At 37.8% G+C, this 20537-nt stretch overlaps 1 protein-coding gene across 4 annotated transcripts in view; it reads left to right on the top strand.

Moving 5' to 3' along the window:
• Positions 1-20537, top strand: part of LOC136025151 (tumor protein p53-inducible protein 11-like) — a 129541-nt gene that overhangs the window by 24747 nt on the left and 84257 nt on the right. The window contains exon 1 of one of the 4 annotated variants that reach the window (XR_010617020.1): positions 6863-14727. The exons of 2 other annotated variants lie outside the window; for them this stretch is intronic. The gene's annotated coding sequence lies outside the window, so the exon portion shown is untranslated. Of the gene's footprint in view, positions 1-6862; positions 14728-20537 lie in introns of those variants that run through there. One more of the 4 variants, XM_065700905.1, reaches the window with a different exon arrangement.

Consider the following 20537-nt stretch of genomic DNA (forward strand, 5'->3'; position numbering starts at 1 on the left):
AAATTTGCTAAGTGTGCTGGAAGGGGTATACAAGAGGGGAGATAGTAAACCTCGGGTTTTCGGATTTTGACCATGGGGATTGTACCCTTTTACCCTTTCCATGCTTCCCAGAAAGTGCCATTTTTGGTTGCATAATGCACTTTACGACTGTGTTAGCAAGTCGAATCTATAAAAAACACATGGATATAAAACTAGTTTTTAAATGAACCCTTAAGTGGCTGTTTATGATGTTCCAGGGTCCCATTAGTGGCCAAGAGAAAAAAGAACACACTAGTGCTTCCCATAGAAAAAAGTGATTCCCCTTGTTATTCAAGGCGGGAGACTATAATCCTCCTGTACAGGGTTTTTAGCCGTAGTGATTCCAACGGTGGATTCCTATTCAACCGAAGCTATTTTCGAGGGGTTTCTGGCTTTTTTCAAGCTGCCGTAAATTTATTTTTGCAAGAACTTACCATTCCTTAATCAGCTTGAAATGGCAATTCTTTCTTGACAAGCAGTTTTTTTCAGAAGGCGTTTTTAAACTTCTGGTTGCTGTGGGCCGTGGTTGCAGTTGCAACCACGCAGGTTGCGTGGTTGCGTGGTTGCTCTTTACTAGGTTGCAGTTATCGGTGTAATCATGATGAAGGACATTTGACAGTTTATAATTTGTTAAAGTCCTTTAAAGGACTTTAAGTTTATAATTTGAGTGCACTACAGTTTATTTGCAGCCATATCTCCCCTTCTTAATAAATTTCTTTGGAGAATATGTGCTATCAATCAACTTCCCTTACCAATAGGATCGCATAACTCCATCCTGGATCATTATTTATAGTGGACAATTATATGTGAGCAATAAGAAACATCATCTTATCCTTGACTTAGACCTTTGGCTATTTCCGTGGTCGGCAACCTTTTTAGTAAAATTTGAACAGTGCAACGATTAAAAAAATTCTGAGAGCCAATTCTGTTTATCAGCTGTGGGATTTTTTTTTATTATTTTGGTAATCATTCGTACTCATTCCTTCTTTGAAGAACACACTGTAATAACACATTTCTCCCCTGCTTTAGAGTCTTCTCTGCTTAATAGAATTTTTCAAACTGATCAAATTCACTTACCCTGTCTGTTTGATATTCATTTCGATTCCGTAACATCCAGAATTTTATTTTAATTTCCATGTCAACTTTTCATTTATTAATACATACAAAGTTGTTTTTGGTCTAACTTTTGGGAGCTAAAAGTGAATAGATCCACGAAAAAATGTCCAAAGGTACTTTATTTATTTATTATCTTGTTTACTGTGGCAGATGAGATCAGGATGAATAAAAACCTTTATAGATGCAAGAATACAAACTTGCGAAGAGTTTCACAGGCCAGTGGAGAAACTCAGTTTTGATGTTCGTCAGTCAACCGGTTCCTGTGCTTGTTTTCAATGCATTTCATGCTGGAAAACGAAATCTCGAACAGACATGTTGATCAGAAGCTGAACATTGCCTTCCGTACACCAACCTGAATCCAAATTGGATAGTTTGGCTTAGGAACAAAAATAAAGGGCCAAACGTTTTCGTTGCGATAAGTGAGTGATTTTAATGGAAGTTTGCTTTGAAAATCGATCAGTTCAATTCAATATCCGCTGCCGCGACGTCTTCTTCGAAATGTTGTGCAATAGGCTACAAGGAGAGAAATCTACTTCATCAATCTCTACAAAGAAGATGTAACAAACTATGGTACATTTGAAATGTTTTTGAAGCCTTGAAAGGGTTGATTGAATTGGTTTTTCAAGTCTGAAAGAATTACAATATGTTCTCTGCTGCTAGAAGGAGGCAGTGAAAGTCCTTGCTTGTCAAGTGTCTGCTTCAAACTTGCAAATTGTTTGTATTCACCGTGGGTAAGATTTTTCCCCACAGCTTCAGCATCTTTATGAATGATACTTCACCTGAAATCATGATCGTACCCAGGGGGAGGGATTAGCTGGTTTGGGCCCCTGGTACTTATGTATTATATGAGAAACACACTCGAGAACTTGTATCGCGAACATAAGACATTACCCGTTTTTCAGTGTTAATACCAGACAATTATCGGCTGTGAAAATTACAGCAAAGAATTATCAAAGGGGAACCGCCCAGAGCGCATTGTATTTAATACGTAACCTAAACTAACCTAATAAAAATGCCAAGTAAATATTTAATTAAAATATAAATACAATGTATTTTTCCACCGAGCCGAAGCTAATTGTCTGGTATTAACACTTTGAAAAATGGTTATTATCTCATGTTTGCGATACAAGGTGTTTCTCTTTTTTTTTGAAACTGACTATAAATCATTTCAATCTAAGATTTCTGATCTACCACCCAACGCTTCCTGACAATTCATTGAGAAGGTAAAAGTAGAATTCCAATAGCTTCAATAAACAATTTCACAAATATAAAATTTTTCTCCACCACATAGAGCCCTTTCTCCCTCTTGACCAGGATCATATCCGGGGGGAGAAGTTACTGGGTACTTGATGTAGTACCAGTTACTTCATCAACAGAAGCTGAATATTTACAACTATTGAACTTTTCTTTTAATTGATGTTATAAGTTTTTTTTTCAAGATATTTTAATCTGTTTTTGACAGGTTTTGAAAATCTATTACTCTCTTTTTGATGTCTACTATGGGCTAAATAATAGGTTCTTTTGACAATATCTTATTTACTTTTCATTTCTTGAAACGGAGCTGGTGCATATCGTGCAATCTGTTTTTGATCATTTCTCCGTCACTGAGGGCTCTTTCATGATGACAATAGGAGGGAGCAACACAGTAACTTTATAATGTTATTTCTATAGAGTATCTTACAAATTTTTAGGCCATTTTCCATATTTTTTGCTCGAGAGATTTGCATATGTATATTGTCTGTTTCTTTTGAAACATGCCATCATAAGTGATCTTGTGCGTCGTCACCTCTGACACGCGGGCTATGGATTGCCCATCATGGTTTTGGGCAGGAATTTTGATCACATGGTCAGTGTTCGGACTCGCCTATAAATTCCAATAAATTCCTATATTTTAATGCACTCCTATAAAATGCCTATGTTTTGGCTAAAATCCTATTATTCCTATATTTTCGGCTGAAGAGCACTAAGAACATTGCTCATGATTTGCAATTTTCTTTCTTTTGGTGTAGATTGATAATTAATTACAACTGTTGAACTTTTTGAACTTAACTAATGCTTTGTGTTGGGCTTAGTAAGCTGCTTCTGCCTGGGCTATGCTGTTGTGTTGACTTAGTAGCCTATGTTTTGTTTTTTGTCATGTTGGGCCTGTCCAAAATGAGCAAAGATATAGGCTAGCAGTCTCTGCTTAATGAGACTGGAGTTCTTGCGACTTATGTATTTCCTGGCTGAACACTGGCTGGCTGATGTGAATACAGCCCAGTTATTCAAATGGGCTATTCTAAGATAGTTGCTAATCGAGGGAAGTATAATAGACATGCACTGGGTAGGCTATATGCTACATTCTGTGATCAATCTGTCCTTTATCTATCTGGTCTTTATCCCCTTCTAAAGAAAAATGATGTTAATCAGATTCGGACTTTTTATTTCAGATATTGTAAATTTTTACTTTATCTCCCCCTTGGTATAGCAATGGTAAGATAATTCATAAATTTGATGTCCCTGATATAAGTGCAAAGTTGGCCCTCCTGCATGGAAGATTGTCAGAATCAGCTTTTTATCGTTTATCGCCTCATCATCCTTTGGTCCGTCTGTTCGGTTAATCTCATTGTAGCATAGTGTTTTTATGGCACTTGGTATTAACCAAGCGACATATAGCAATTGCAAATTCTGTCTGTCTGTCTGTCTGTCGGTCCTGGTTTTGCTACTTTAGGCACTTCCAGGTAAGCTAGGATGATGAAATTTGGCAGGCGTATCAGGAACTGGACCAAATTAAATTAGAAATAGTCGTTTTCCCGATTTGACCATCTGGGGGGGAGTTTGGGGCCCGTTAATTCAGAAAAAATAGAAAAATGAAGTATTTTTAACTTACGAACGGTTGATCAGATCTTAATGAAATTTGATGTTTGGGAGGATATCGTGTCTCAGAGCTGTTATTTTAAATACCGACTGGATCTGGTGACATTGGGGGAGTTTGGAGGGGGAAACCTAAAATCTTGGAAAACACTTGGAGTGGAGGGATTGGGCTGAAACTTGGTGGGAAAAATAAGCACAAGTCCTAGATAAATGATTGACATAACCAGAACGGATCCGCTCTCTTTGGGGTAGTTGGGAGGGGGGGGGGGTTGATTCTGAAAAATTAGAAAAAAATGGGTATTTTTAACTTACGAATGGGTGATCGGATCTCAATGAAATTTGATATTTAGAAGGATATCGTGTCACAAAGGTCTTTTTTTAAATCCTGACCGGATCTGGTGACATTGGGGGGAGTTTGGGGTGACCTAAAATCATGGAAAACGCTTAGATTGGAGGGATTAGGCTGAAACTTGGTGGGAAAAATAAGCACAAGTCCTAGATACATGCTTGACATAACCAGAACGGATCCGCTCTCTTTGGGGTAGTTTGGGGGGGGGGGGGTTGATTCTGAAAAATTAGAAAAAATTAGGTATTTTTAACTTACAAACGGGTGATCAGATCTAAATGAAATTTGAAGATTGGAGGGATCGGGATGAAACTTGGTAATTTATGTGATCAGGCATCCCACGTCATCTGCCACAGATCTGACCTCGAGGACTTCCGAATCCTATATTTGGGCCCGGGAAATCCTATAAAAATAGGACAGAGTCTATAATTTGAAACTAACCGACCTGTCCGAACCCTGCATGGTACCTAAAGCTAGTTCGAGCATAACCTCTGGTACGAGGGCTACACATTTGCCATCACAGCTGTGGGCCATTTTGATTTACGACGTATTAAGTTGTGGATGCTTTTTCCTCTACGAAGAGCAAGAAAAAACTAGTGTCATATCTAGAACTAAAAAAAGAAAACGAAAAGCACAACCGATCAGTGCTTTATATACCAGTAGTTCATCTGTTTTCCCTCATCTCGCTCTGAGACTGCCTGCGGTATTTTGTTGTTCGTCGCTGTATTTTGTGGTAAAGCTGGTAAGTTTTATTTTCAGCGAAGTATTAAATCTATTAAAATACACTTATTTTATATATTTACTAATTTTTGGCCAATACCCACTTGTGTTTATCAGGTATTGTTGGAAGATAGCGCTTTTTTCTCTTCAAGGGCTTGAACTAAAGGCTTCCTGCTCAAAAATCTGTGCAGGATCGATTTAAACGGGAGTTGAGTTGCCAGGGGGTTTAGTTGAAAGAGGGTCGAGTTTAACGGGATTGAATTGAATGGGAATGAGCTTAGTGGGGGCAGAGTTGAACGAAGTTTAACTCTATGGGTTGAGTAGTCCTGGTCTCTGCGTACGAGGAAATACATATTTGACTATTTTACATATAGAATAAAACGAAAGAAAATGATGAATCTTATCGAACGGCCGAAGTCACATCAGGGGAGGGAGTGAAGAAAAAGAGTCCAGAAAAGTATTTGATGGAGAACTCAAAACGTTGTATCGTGTACGTTTTATCGTTTCTAGTGTCTATAATGTAGGCAAAATTGCACAAGAAACATGATTGACAAGACAAATTATATGATTGACGTCATATTTATGAGTACATTTCAAAAGAATAAGTTACATCATCCCCCCCCTCCAGGAGTGAACATATCGCTTTTATATCTATGACGCATGCAACGTTACAAAAAAACATCTATATATATGAAAATAAGTTGTCTGTCTGTCTGTCGAGTGACGTCATTATATGACGTCTGAATTATTTCAGCATATACCAATTCAAAAACGAATGTATTCAAGCCGAAGTAGCTGAGATGGTAAAGCGTCATGTTCCAGGTTCTAGGGCCGAGAGGTTCCAGGTTCGAACCTTGGCTTTAGCATTAATACAAAAGAAGAAAAAAAACTAAAAAAGGTAAAAACTACAAAAAAAAACTAAAAAGACAATACTAAAAAAACTAAAAAAACTAAAAAAAACTAAAAAAAGGTAAAAAAAGGTAAAAAACTAAAAACTAAAAAAAGGTAAAAACTACAAAAAAACTAAAAAGAAAAAAAAAACTAAAAACTAATAAAAAAACCAAAAACTGAAAAAGAAAAAAAAGCTAAAAAAGGAAAAAAATTGAAAAATAAAGGAGAAAAAGAAAACTAAAAACCGGGACACAGGGAATATAAATGACAACCGGGACGCTCTAAGAGAAATTACAGACTGGGACACTGGGACACAAATAACGACCGGGAGATATAAATGACGACCGGGACACTCTAAGATAAATTACAGACCGGGACACAAATGACGACCGGGACACCGGGACACATGGAATATAAATGACAACCGGGACGCTCAAAGAGAAATTACTGACTGGGACACTGGGACACAAATGACGACCGGGATGCTGGGAATATAAATGACGACCGGGACACAGGGACACAACTACAACGGGGATGCCGGGGGCACAGGGGGATATGTAAATGACGACGGGGACACAGGGAATGTTCGATTAGCAATCACCATCAACAAAGCTCAAGGGCGATCATTAGAAGAATGAGGTATAGATCTGAATACGGATTGTTTTTCCCATGTACAATTTTATGTTGCATTTTCAAGAGTCGGTAAACCTGACAATCTATTTATATGCACAGACAATGGGACATCGAAGAATGTTGTATATTCGCAAGTTTTACGTAGTTAAAAACACACACACATATATATATATATATATATATATATATATATATATATATATATATATATATATATATATATATATATATATATATATATATATATATATATATATATATATATATATATATATATATATATATATATATATATATATATATATATATATATATATATATATATATATATATATATATATATATATTCACAGGTGGGACACAGGGACACAACTACAATGGCGCGTAACTAATATGGCGCGTAACGACTTACGCGCGCGGGAGGGCTTGGGGGGCGCGAAGCGCCCCCACCAACTAGGTGTTGGGGTGGCGCGAAGCGCCATCCTAACAGCTAGTAGCTAAATATAAAACACCACGTGTAGTCTATTTACAAAATACGTTTTAAGTAGTTTCATAATGCCTAGTCAACAAATGAAGAACCTAGACCATCAATCGTGACAAGACCGATCCGAGCAGCTAAAGTAAAGGGTATTGAAAGAATGTCTGAAATAATGATAAACGAAACTGAAGAACAAAGAAACATACAGTCAGAATACTTGCATCAGCGAAAATTGCAACGAGTCAAAAACAAAAAGGAAGAGCAAAGAAATATGCGGTTACAATACATGCGACAACAAGGAGTAGAACGAACTAGAAACGAAAGTGAAGAACAAAGAAATATCCGGCTAAAAGATATGCCACAGCGAGAACAAAGAAATATGCGGTTAGAATATAAGCGGCTGTGAGAATTACAAGCGATAGCAAGAAGAACGAAGAATTTTGCTGTTAAAGAAAAGCGACAACAAAATCAAAACGAGTCGAAATAAAGATTAAAAAGAAAGAAATATTACAATAAAAGAAAAGCTCCATTACAATCTTCGACGCCAACAAAATGTGGCGTGAAACCCCTTACAAACCTACAAAGATGCCATAAACTACGCAATTGTTGATTACAAGTTATTGGGACCCTTCAACGTTGTATGTATTCCCTGGGGAGCCCTCCATTTCCTGAGGAAAGAGTAGCTAACAAAAATGACTCATTTGGAGGTTTCTACCTACAGCGAGAATCAATATATACAAGCCTACCACATGCCGAGTGCGGGGCCTGGCTTCGAAATTGGTCACAATTGTTTTTTCTTAACTGGACATTTCTGGCCACTGAAATCATCTAAAAAGGTCACAACTTAAAGGAAGGATTTGCATTTTTCACAGGTGGTTGTATGACGCCATGACATCAAGAAGAGGCTCACATTGTCTGCGGTTAGAATACAAGCAACAATAAGATTCAATACATACAAGACTGCTGAATAGCCGAGTTAGGGTCCTTTTTTTCCTAAAACTGGCACTAACATTCGTGGCGACCAAAACGGTCTAAATAGGTCACAACTTTAAGGAAGAGTTTGTATTTTTCCCTGAGTGGTTGTATCAAACCTGTGGTAACTCCGTGACATGAAAAAGAGATTCACATTATCTCCACTTAGAAGACAAGCGACAATGCAAATCCATATATAGAAGCCTGCTGTGTAGCCGTGCCAGGCACACGGTACTATATTTATGAATACATGTACATACATTTATCTCTATATATATATACGTTATCTCTTTCTCGTGTGCACTTTCCCTCTCTGCCTCTATTTCGCTCGGTATTTTGTTCATCTTTTCCCTCCCTCCATCTTCCTTTTTTATCCATCCCTTCCACTTTCCCTCCTTTCCAAGCCTTCTCCCCCCCTCTCTCTCTCTTGCGTTCTTTTGTGCTTCTCTTTGTCGACATAACTCATGAGAAATTCACCAACAACCTTTAATTTTTTTTTAAGTTTCTAACTCTCTGAAAATAGTCCTACTTTCTTTTTATGATACCATTATAGGCTTTTTCGGGATTTTGCTAATGTTAAAAATTTTAAAATGAGAAATTGATTTGTGCGATTATTCATGCCGGAAGGAATCCTATATTCCAAAGTTTACAAACATTATCAGAACTTTGTTACCGGGAACGCCTGAGGGATTTGTTGTGGTTTTCTTAGAGATAATAGTTTATTTTTTTTCTATAAACAGATGCGCAATTTCAGTTAATTTAAAAAAGGTAAGAAAGAAGGAACACGGATTCTATGGAAATGAAGAATACTATTCGTTTGTTTGCATTGCACGGATTCTTATTATCCTGCTTAGGAAATGCTTCAAAATAATTCGTTGAAAATATTAAAATAATACCAGTACATTTTATCGTTTACCTTATACTTATTGTTACATTTTATGAGTAGATTCCAAATCAATAAAAGTACCATAAGTTCAGTTTTCTTCACTAGTTTCAGAAAATATAAAATCCTACGCATTTTATATTGATCTATTGACACATTAAACAAACAAACAAAATATTTTTTAACTGAAAGTAAGGAGCGATATTAAAACTTGAACGAACAGAAATTACTCCGTATATGGAAGGGGCTGTTCCCTCCTCAACGCCACGCTCTTTACGCTATAGTTTGACTCTTTCTCTCAGTTGTACTATTTAAAACAGTAAAAAACATTAGCGTAAAGAGCGGGTCGTTGAGGAGGGAGCAGCCCCTCTTTGATACGGAGTAATTTCTGTTCGTTTTAATGTTTAATCTCGCTCCTTACTTTCAGTTAAAAAAAACTTGTTTTTTTATTTAATTTCTGAACGGTTTTGAATTAATGCACGTTTTGATTATGCACGTTAATACACGTAATGCACATGAATCATTAAAACGAAATTTGCATATTAATTTATTTTTATGGCTAAATGACTTTCTCATAGTTTTGGTCGGAGAAAAAAAAAATTGAAAAAAAGAAATTGAGAAAAAAGGAGCGGGGGAGAAGACCTAGTTACCCTCCAATTTTGTGGTTATTTAAAAAGGCAACTAGAACTTTAATTTTTTACGAACGTTTTTATTAGTAAAAATATACGTAACTTTCGAATTAACTTACGTAACGAAATTCTATATTCGTATGTTTTAATTACGTATATGAGGGAGGTCACGCCCTTGTCTATACCTCGCTCTTTACACTAAAGCTTAAATTTTGTCCCAATTCCTTAAGAATGACCCCTGAATCACAAAGGCCATAGAATAAATAGTTGAAATTAATAAAATTACTTTAGCGTAAAGAGTGAGGTATTAGGAGGAGGTGAACCCCTCATATGTGTAATAATTTCTGTTTGTTTTAAGTTTTAATGCTGCTTCTTACTTTCAGTTGAAAAAACTTTTTCATATTTATTTTTTCATTGTTCTTTGAAAAAATGCTAAAAAATCCTGCGCCCTTTCATGGAAATTTTCTTCACCCATGAAAAATTTCTCCATGGAAATCTCCCCCTGAATAGACCCCTCCCCCAACCAAAAAATCCCCCTGAAAGCGTCTGTATACTTCCCAATAACCATTACTATATGTAAACACTGGTCAAAGTTTGTAACTTGTAGCCCCTCCCACGGGGACTGTGGGGGAGTAAGTCATCTCCAAAGACATAGTTATTAGGTTTTTCGACTATTCTCAATAAAATGGCTATCTCAGAATTTTGATTCGGCAAAGTCACAACAGTGATTTCTTTTCCACTAGATAGCGCTTGCTTGACTCTGTCGCGTTTGAATTTATTGTCACTCAAGGCTTTACCCGAGCGGTCGAGCGAGCGTCCAAGTTTAGACAAAACATAAAATGTCGAAAAAGAGGAAAGGTGCAGATTTCGACCTCGATGACCTGGACGTTTCTGGTAAGTTCAGAGCCTGATTATGATCTTATTTTGTAGTTAAGAATGCGTTCTTTAGAATGAGATATCACTAGTCTAGTTCTGAGCTGTAGTTTAGCGGCAAACAAGGTTGCTAACGATCGGTTACCAAATGGTCACGTCAGGCATTCAGTGCCAAACCATACCTAGGCAGATTTGTACAGCAAACGAGGCAGCAAGTCCTTTTTATGATCGGGAATAGGCACATTTTCTTTCTGTTCCTCCTTTTTACTGAAACAAGGGTAAAAAAGCTATTTTGTGGGATGCCTCAGGCAAGTGTTGAGGCCAATGGCCTATTTTATTGCAATATACTATTATTATTGTTATTATTAAGTGATGCACTTACCTTGAATTTCTTTTCAGCTGATCCAAGCACGAGCTCTGACTCCATGAGAGGTCATGGTCCCAAGCCCTTGGAAGAGAGACTGATCAAGGAAAGAAGTAGAAGAATTACCAAGAAAATGACTGCAGAAGAAGCAGCAAGGCTTTTATTCATACCTGATTGTGATTCAGATCTCGATATCTCTTCTTCCGACGACGACGACCCAAACTGGGCACCAGACAATCCAGATCAAGAATTTCAGCCTTTACGTTCTCTCAACTGTTATGGCAATGAAGACGGAAGAGATGAAGAGGATATCGACCACACAGACGACATCCCTTTAGCAATGCTTGGCAGGTTCGAGTTAGACAATGGCGATGACACGGATCAATTCGATTTGCCTCTCTCGGGCTTGAATGATACAACAGCGTCAAACAGTTCTTCAAGCACATCATCAGCACCAGTGTCAGCTTCTTCTGCAATACAGTCAGCAACAGTTACTGCACCTGCTGAACCCTTTGTCCTTACAAGAGCTCAAAAAAATGCTCCTTCCCAAGCAGTGGCCGGTCTAGTAACTCCAACTGATGCTCCTCAGGTCACGGCAAAACCAGTAGCAAAAAAGAAGGTAGCGAAGGAGGCAAAGCAATACAAGTGGATAAAAACGGAGCCCGAACCTCGAAATATTACATGGAAGGGTTCTATGCCACACTATGACGAGGTACAAACGCCCCTTGATCTCTTCCGAATGTTTATCACAGAAGACATTCTTTCAAACATTGTGGACCAAACGAATCTGAATGCCATGAGAAAGAAGAATCTTGCTCTGAAACTTTCCCTTGAAGAGCTGCGCAGATTTCTTGGAGTTCAAATGCTTATGAGCATTCTCAAACTTCCGGCTATTAGAATGTACTGGGAGAATGGAATACGATATTCCCCGGTGGCTGATACCATGAGCAGAGATAGGTTCATCAGCTTGAGGTCTTTTTTCCACATTTGCTATGACACCTTAATGATACCGAAAGGGGAGGTTGGTCATGATAAACTGTTCAAGATCAGAAGACTATACGACGCATTCAGGGAGAATCTGAAAAAATAGACCCTGAAGAGATCCAAAGTATTGACGAACAGATGATCCCATTCAAAGGAAGAATTGGATTTCGACAGTACTTGAAGGACAAGCCCCACTCGTGGGGTGTAAAGGTTTTCACGAGAGCCGGCATCAGCGGAATAGTGTATGACATAGAGATATATACAGGAAAAGGAGCTGTTGAAATTTCTGAACTTGGCCAAGGTACTGACGTTGTCCTTCGGCTTGTAGAAAATCTGCCAAGGTTCATGAACTTCAAGTTGTTCTTTGATAACTTCTATACTGGCATCGATCTCATTCACAAGCTCCGGGTTGAATATGGCATCGAGTCATGTGGTACGATACGCAGCAACAGAATGAGGGGCGCTGTTCTAGATACCGACGCCAACATGAAGAAGAAAGGACGAGGGTCAGTGGACTTCCGTTTTGAAAGACATTCAGAAGTATCGGTAGTAAAATGGTATGACAACAAACCAGTCCATTTGGCTTCTTCATACTGTGCAGTCACCCCAATTGATAAGTGTCAGAGATGGGATGGCACAACACGGAAATACGTCGAAGTTGATCGCCCCCGAATCGTCCGTGACTACAACAAATCAATGGGGGGCGTAGATCTTGCTGACATGTTCCTGGAGCTTTACAGGACTGACATTCGCTCTAAGAAATGGTATATGAGGATTGTGTACTACTTCTTTGACATGGCTGTGAACAACGCCTGGCTGATACACCGCCGACAGTGTAAGCAGATCAATGTTCAGCACATGTCTCTGCTGTACTTCAAAATGGACATTGCTCGTGGGTTGGTTCTTACTGGCGTATCTCAAAGTCCTCGAGTTGGAAGACCATCCTTATCAGTGACCAAGCGCAATACGACTACCTCGCGAGACGGGATGCCTTCGGAATCAGTGAGGTTTGACCAGACCTCGCATTTTCCGGATACGACTGAAAAGGGAAGGTGTCGCTATGAGAAGTGCGTTAGGGGTGGAACCAGTCGAATCATGTGTTCGAAGTGCAAAGTTCGACTGTGTTTGAACTCAGATCGCAACTGTTTCACAAATTTTCACCTAAAATAGTATCTGTATATACCTGACGTGACCATATGGTAACCATTCACATTTTGGATATGGAATGAAATAAAAATTTAAAAAAATAAACCTGTTCTAGTTGAACCTCCAGGATCACTCTCTGCTATTTTCAGAATTTTTACGCAACTCCTTCTTGGTTCAGGTCTGAAAGGGTTAATAACACAGACAACAGGAAATTATGCGACGCAGTTGAGAAACTTGGACAAAATAAAAAATTTATTTAATAAAGTTGGAGAAAATAATAAAATTTCACACACAGAAACACGCATTCATAACCTTTATTCTGACAACAACAAAAAATCCACATTCTTGTAGATGGGAGCTTACAGCCTCTACTGTAGGGTTTTCAGATACGCTGAATCAGATGGTGTGATTTTCAATTAGTTTTCTTGGCTCTTGTGAATGCCCCCCCTTTCGAAAATCAGAGAAATTTTCGCAGGCTCTTATCTTTTGATGGGCAATATTAAACATAAAATATTATGGGCAGATTGCCCATAAAATATTATGGGCAATCTTATATATTTGGGATCAGCATAAAAGGTCAATTCTTTTGATGTATCTATTGTTATTAGTATTCCTTGTTTGAGTTTCGGTTAGTGTTGAGCCGAATCGCTCCTTACTAGTTCGTTACTACGGACTGTTTGATCGAACCCCGCAAACACAAAATAAATGCTTTCAGTCTGCACTCATATTACTGTAGACTGCAACTCTATTATCTAGTGTTAAATTTGTAGCTTAGCTACAAGTCATTCTACAAATTGTTTTACTTCTTAGGAATTCCTTGCCTGGAAGTACAAGTACTATCGGTATGCTTAAAATGGATAGAACTCAGTATCACCCAATGAGAGCTCTTTTTAGACAAAATTGTCTTTGTAAAGCTCAAGTCATAATCATTCATACCACAAAATTAAAGGCAGGGATCTCTACTTCGTTTCTAAGAAATTTTACGCTAACAGTCAGAGTAGAGCTGGAAGAAAACACATGTTAAAAAAATATCAGCTGGGAACTTTAACTAAAACGGTAACGATTTAGGCATTTTTCATTGTTCTAAAAACGAAATGTCAAAGTCCACTAGGTGTGTCAGTTCCAGAAAGGCCAGACGCTGACTACCTCGTTAAACTAACTTAAAAAATAAACAAAAATGGGTGGCTCGATTTTTTTTTTATTACTGCGTTACACCCTTTTCCTTTGGAAAACTATACCACTTTTTCTGGATCTTGCTTAAGCCGTGCATATATCTTTTACTATTGGTTTAAGGTTTGTTTTTACATGCCCAGGACGGGATTAAATGGTTCCCTAGGCAAATGAAGTTTGGCATCTTATTGATATTATATATTGTCAAAGCGTACTTAGTGAAAATAGGGGATAATTTACCCTAGTCTATTTGGTTACACGACCTTGTGCATACCGTGAGACTGGGGCTATTTTATTAGTGTAATGGTTATATGTTCAGAAGTGATAAGTATGTAGCATGTATACTTTTTATCGGGACATCATCAGAAATCTTCAATTTTTACCAGATGAAAATCGAATTTCATTTGAATCACATTTTCTTTCTGTGGCGCCTTATTACACCTTACCTCAGAAAAAGCATCCTTAGCCCGTGTCCCTTGTAATTGTTTCTAACGCCAAAAAAAAGAAAAGAAATCTGCTATCGTATTATGCGCCTAGCAGGAAGGTTGCCACTTGTTTGATCGACGAACTCTAGCTTTCGTGGAAACAGTTATTGTTCCAGTGCTTTAGTAATAGGAGTCAAACCTAGATTTAGTTTCTGACTGGGACAAGGTACTCTTATTTATTGTTTTAGTGTTCCTTTTTTGGGATAGGTAATAAGACATGGTTTATGGATAGATTAGTTTCCGATATACAAGGGTGTTAGTAAAAGCACATTTTCTGTATTAGTTAAATATATTTCTTTTTGGATGGTCCCGCTCAAATGAAAAAGAAAATGGGGTCTATAAACTTGGTATATAAACTTTGGTATTGTGTAATGGAACGTTGCCGCCCCTTCCTCCCTCCAAGATGCTGTCATTTTATGAACTTGGATGGTGACTATATATCTCATAAATGGACATTTTTCCAAAGGTAGCCTACGTATTCAATGATATATATCACATCGTTTATACACGTTTGATAGAGTCGGCCCGAATATGCATCTGGAAAGACGTTTTCAACCACATACCTTCGCCTCCTCCCCGTTTGTGAAGCTGAAAAGGTTCTAGGAAAAAAAGGTCATAATTCTAAATAGAAGTTCACATTTTGGCTCGTAATCCGGCTCAAATCTTCCCAAAGCCTACAGATCAAGGGAAATACACTCCAAGTCAAACTAGTTATGCTCAAATTTTAGTGATATAAGGGGGTTGTTACTGCTAAGAACCCACTGGAGCACTAAGCTGCCGGAGGTCAACGCAGCTACTCAAGTGTCTCCAATAAATTCAAGATTTCACTCTTTACCCCTCCCATGAAGCTCCAGTTTCTTTTAAATCCTTTCCTTTAGCTAAAATAAAATTCCACCAAAGCAAACAAAATTGAAAAGAATAATCCATTAATCAAGATCCAATGCAATGCTATGTTGACTTTAATTTCCCCGAGGGACGCCACTTCTCAGGATCACACTGAATCTTTGTTTTTAGTCACGGTTCTGGTCAGGTAAATCTGCGAAAGTTCCACCCCAATGAAACTATGAAACCACGCAGGTAGAATTTCTCTTTCGGGGATAGAGGTGGAGTAAGGAGCTTGTGATACTGCGGAAGAACACTGGCACGCTAAACCATATTACGAAAGTGAAAAAGTCCCAGGCTACTGTGCCCAGTCTATCCTCCTCAGGACATCTAACCGATGGTAATATGTTATGTTTATGTAGGATATGGTTGTAAATATGTTTTTAGTTTTTTTCGGGGGAGGAGGAAAGGGTGCCTTGAACAGGAGCGCCGGCAAAATACGCAACCGAGTGGAAGCTGACTGAAGCATTTTTTTTTCTTGTTTGATTTTTAGCTTTGGAATTAGGAAAAATTACTTTGGGGTTAGCGTGGTTTCTATAGGAAATAAATTACTTAGCATGATGATACTTATTATAATCAGAGACGCTGCGCATAATGTTTTAAGAAAATAACATTAGAATTTTAGGAAGGGGACAGGACACGTCAATCAAATGCTCACTCTTAGATTAGTGAGTGTGTGAATCATCGGGCCGCTTTTATCCTCAGTTTTATTAAATAATAAAAAAAACAAGTTTGTCAACTGAAAGTAAGGAGCTACATTGAAACTTGATATGAACAGAAATCTTTCCGTATATGAGAGGGGCTGCCCCATCCTCAACCCATTGCTCGTCACGCTGAAGCCTTTTAGTGCTTTAAAAAAGCTTCTTATTCCAGTTCAACGGCCCTTGTGTTTCAGCAGTCGTTCTTAAAGAATTGGGACAAAAATTCAAGCTTTAGCGTAAAGACCGAGGGATTAAGGAGGGATTGCCTTCTCATATACAGAACAATTTCTGTTCAACTTAATTTTTAATATTGCTCTTTAAATTCAGTTGACAGAAATTAACTTAATTTCTGATAACTTTTAAATTATGCCCAGTCCTAACAAAGATATGATGTGGGGCACCGGCCCAATAAACGTCCGATTTCTTGCTGTTAAATTGTATATATCCATTATTGCGAATTGGTTGGTAGCATCCCGTTTTATTGTGTGTTTTTTTTTATCTATTTAAGAACTGAATCGGATTGTAATTAAAATTTTGGACAAAATTTGAATATTTGTCATCAATCTCGATAAACAGTATTTTGGTTGAATAGGTCCTAATTAAATTTTTACTGTAGAATTTAGGGTTGGCGGAAAGGGGCATTATTGTTCATATGGATGGAAATTCTGCGTGACCTCTGATTTTTCTACGCGACTGAAGCTATCACGGGTTCTACAATTGGGTTCTCTGGTGTTTAAATACATATTAAAATACGTATTAAATACGAATTCAAATACATTAAAATACAGGAAAAGAGAAATATTACCATTTAAAATTGCAGAAAATAAAGCTCCTGATGCAACCTGCTCTCCCCCCAAGAAACTTCCTGGTGAGTCTAAAGTTGCCCTACCTCACCTTTTCTACTTCTGCACCGGTAGGCATGTAAAGTAATATTTTATGATACATAGAAAAAGATTAACGCAATAGGAAGGGTACTATTAGCTCCCCCTCTACCCTTTAGCACCAATAATAAAGGCGTAGACAAAGATAATCCCAGGAATCAAGAGGGATTGGGTATTGATTTCTGAGAGACAACACCCAGTAGAACCCTAATTCGGTCTTAGCGTAAATGAAGGGAGAAGAGTGTTGAGCCGAATCAGAGAACCTTGCTATAGAAGTTTCAAGCTCCTATGTCAAAAATGTGGAATTTTGCATTTTTTGCAGAAGAAAGATCCCGGATGCGGGTTTACTTATTTTTTTATTTTTTTTTTATCAGGGGTGATCGTATCGCACTAATGGTCATAAAATATCGAGAGAGGCTGCGTTCGAAAGGAAATTAAAAGTTCTAGTGCCCTTTTTATGTTACCGAAAAGATTGGATGGCAGCTAGCCCCCCCCCCCATGCCTCTTTTTCCCAAAGTCATCCGATAATAATTTTGAGATAACCATTTTGTTCATCATAGTTGAAATATTCAACAACTATGCCTTTAGGGGTAACATGATTCCCTACAGCCCACGGGGAAAGACCCATGAGTTGTGATATTTGGCCTTTGTCTCCGAACAGTATTTGTTATTGGGAAGTATACCGATATTTTCTTTTGGGGGGGGGGCGGAGGAGGGGTTTGTGCTTGGGGTGGGTTTCCATGGGAAGAAGTTTCCGCGGGGAGGGACATTTCCAGGAGTGAATTTTCCAGGAGACTTTTTACATTGGGAGATTTGGCAGAATTCCCATCTTATTCTTGTTTTCTTTCTCTTATTGTTGTCTTACTTTCTCTTTGCCATGTGGATATGTTCCAGAGGAAATTGTCAGCGGGTTTGGATTTTTGAGAAAAAAGTTCCACGGGTGGGTGATTTCCCGAGTGATCGAGAAAACGATAAGAAGTTAAAGTCTTTTTCAAATAAAAGTATGCGAAGGAGGATTTTCAGGCTGAATCGTCCGCAATAAATTTTATGGGGGGGGGGGCTTCCAGCGAGGATGGAAGTCCCGGAGGGAATTTTATTGGGGGTGTATTTTATATGGGAGGAAATTTCCAGGGAGGATTTTCTCGTGAAGGCAGGGGGAATTTTTCATGGTGAGCCGGATTTACCGGTATTATTTGAAAAACGATCAGAAATTATATAAAAACCTTTTTTTTTACTGAAAGTAAGGAGTAACACTAAAAATCAAAACAAACTGAAATTGTCCCGTATATAAAGGGGTAGCCCCCTCCTCAATACCTTGCTCTTTACGATATAGTTTGACTGTTTGTCTTATTTTTTCTAGAACGACTCCTAAAACACAAGGGCCTTTAATTAGAATTTAAAAAAAAACAAGTTTTTTTTAACTGAAAGTAAGGAGCGATATTAAAACTTAAAACGAACAGAAATTACTTCGTATATGAAAGGGGCTGCTTCCTGATCAACGCCCGGCTCTTTACGCCAAAGTTTGACTCTTCCTCTCAACTCTTCTTTTTAAAACAGTAACAAACTTTAGTGTACAAGAGCGGGGCGTTGATGAGGAAGCAGTCCCTTTCATATAGGAAGTAATTTCTATTCGTTTCTAGTTTTAATGGCGCTCCTTACTTTCAGTTAAAAAGACTTGTTTTTTTTCTAATTTTTGAACGTTTTTGAATCAATGCATGTTTTGATTTTGACTCTCCGCAGAGGAATAGTTAAAACGAAATTCGGATTTTGTTTTTGGCTAAATGGCTTTTTCATAGTTTTGATCGAATGATTTTGAGAAAAAAGGGCGGGGGAGGAAGCCGAGTTGCCCTCCAATTTTTTGGTTACTTAAAAAGGCAACTAGAACTTTAAATTTTTTACGAATGTTTTTATTAGTAAAAGATATACGTAACTTATAAAATAGTCTACGTAACGAACTTTTGTATTCTCATGTTTTTATTACATATATGAGGGGACTCGCCCCCTCGTCAGTACCTCGCTCTTTACACTAAAACTTAAATTTTTTCCCAATTCATTAAGAATGACCCCTGAATCACAAAAGCCGTAGAATAAATAGTTGAAATTACTAAAAATACTTTAGCGTAAAGAGCGAGGTATTAGGAGGAAGTGAGCCCCTCATATGTGTAATAATTTCTGTCCCTTTTAAGTTTTAATGCTGTTCCTTACTTTCAGTCGAAAAAACTTTTTAATATTTTTTTTCATTGTTTTTTTTTTTTTTAAATAATGCTAGAGAATCCTGCGCTCCCTTCATGGAAATGTTCTTCCCCCATGACAAATTCCTCGATGGAAAGTTCCCCCAACATACCCCCCTCTTCTCAGCCCCTCCCCCAACCAAAAAATCCCCCTGGAAACGTCTATACACTTCCCAATAACCATTACTATATGTAAGCACTGGTCAAAGTTTGTAACTTGTAGCCCCTCCCACGGGGACTGTGAGGGAGTAAGTCGTCCCCAAAGACATAGTTATAAGGTTTTTCGACTACGCCGAATAATATCTCATATCTCGAACAATATCTCGCTAATATCTCAAAATTTTGATCCGTTGACTTTGGGAAAATAATTAGCGTGGGAGGGGGCCTAGGTGCCCTCCAACTTTTTGGTCACTTAAAAAGGGCACTAGAACTTTTCATTTCCATTAGAATGAGCCCTCTCGCAACATTCTATGACCAGAGGGTCGATACGATCACTCCTGGGAAAAAAAACAACAACAAACAAACAAATAAACACGCATCCGTGATTTCCCTTCTGGCAAAAAGTACAAAATTCCACATTTTTGTAGATAATAGCTTGAAACTTCAACAATAGGGTTTTCTGATACGCTGAATCGGATGGTGTGAGTTTCGTTAAGATTCTATGACTTTTAGGGGTGTTTCCCCCTATTTTCTAAAATAAGGCAACTTTTGATGGGTAAGACTAAACTTGATGAAACTTATATATTTAAAACCAGCATTAAAATGCGATTCTTTTGATGTAGCTATTGGTATCAAAATTCCATTTCTTAGAGTTTTGGTTACTATTGAGCCGGGTCGCTCCTTACTATTGTTCGTTACCAAGAACTGTTTGATAGGAATCTTTTTTAAAAGTGTTAAAAACTTTAGCGTGAAGAGCAAGGTATTGTGGAGGGGTGAACCCCTTAAGAACACTTTCTATTCGTTTTGAGTTTTAATGTTGCTCCTTAGATTCAGTTGAAAAAACTTGTTTGTTTGTTTTTATTTATTTATTTAATCACCTACATAAAATACAGTCGTTACGAACATATTTCAGAGGCTAAGGATTTATTTTGTTGAATTAAAGTTTTTCTAAGTTGATCAGGCACTTCCCTTTTCTGAAAATTCATATTTATAACCTTCCATATCTTATCTCTAACGTTGCAACCACCAAAGTGCTAAAACTCATTTACCTCGCTATCTTTACCTGATGGGTTATAATTGTCCGTTTTTCTTTTAATTTCTAACATCTCCCTGCAAGATTAA

The sequence above is a fragment of the Artemia franciscana genome, chromosome 3 (assembly GCF_032884065.1).
Source record: "Artemia franciscana chromosome 3, ASM3288406v1, whole genome shotgun sequence".
NCBI lineage: Eukaryota > Metazoa > Arthropoda > Branchiopoda > Anostraca > Artemiidae > Artemia > Artemia franciscana.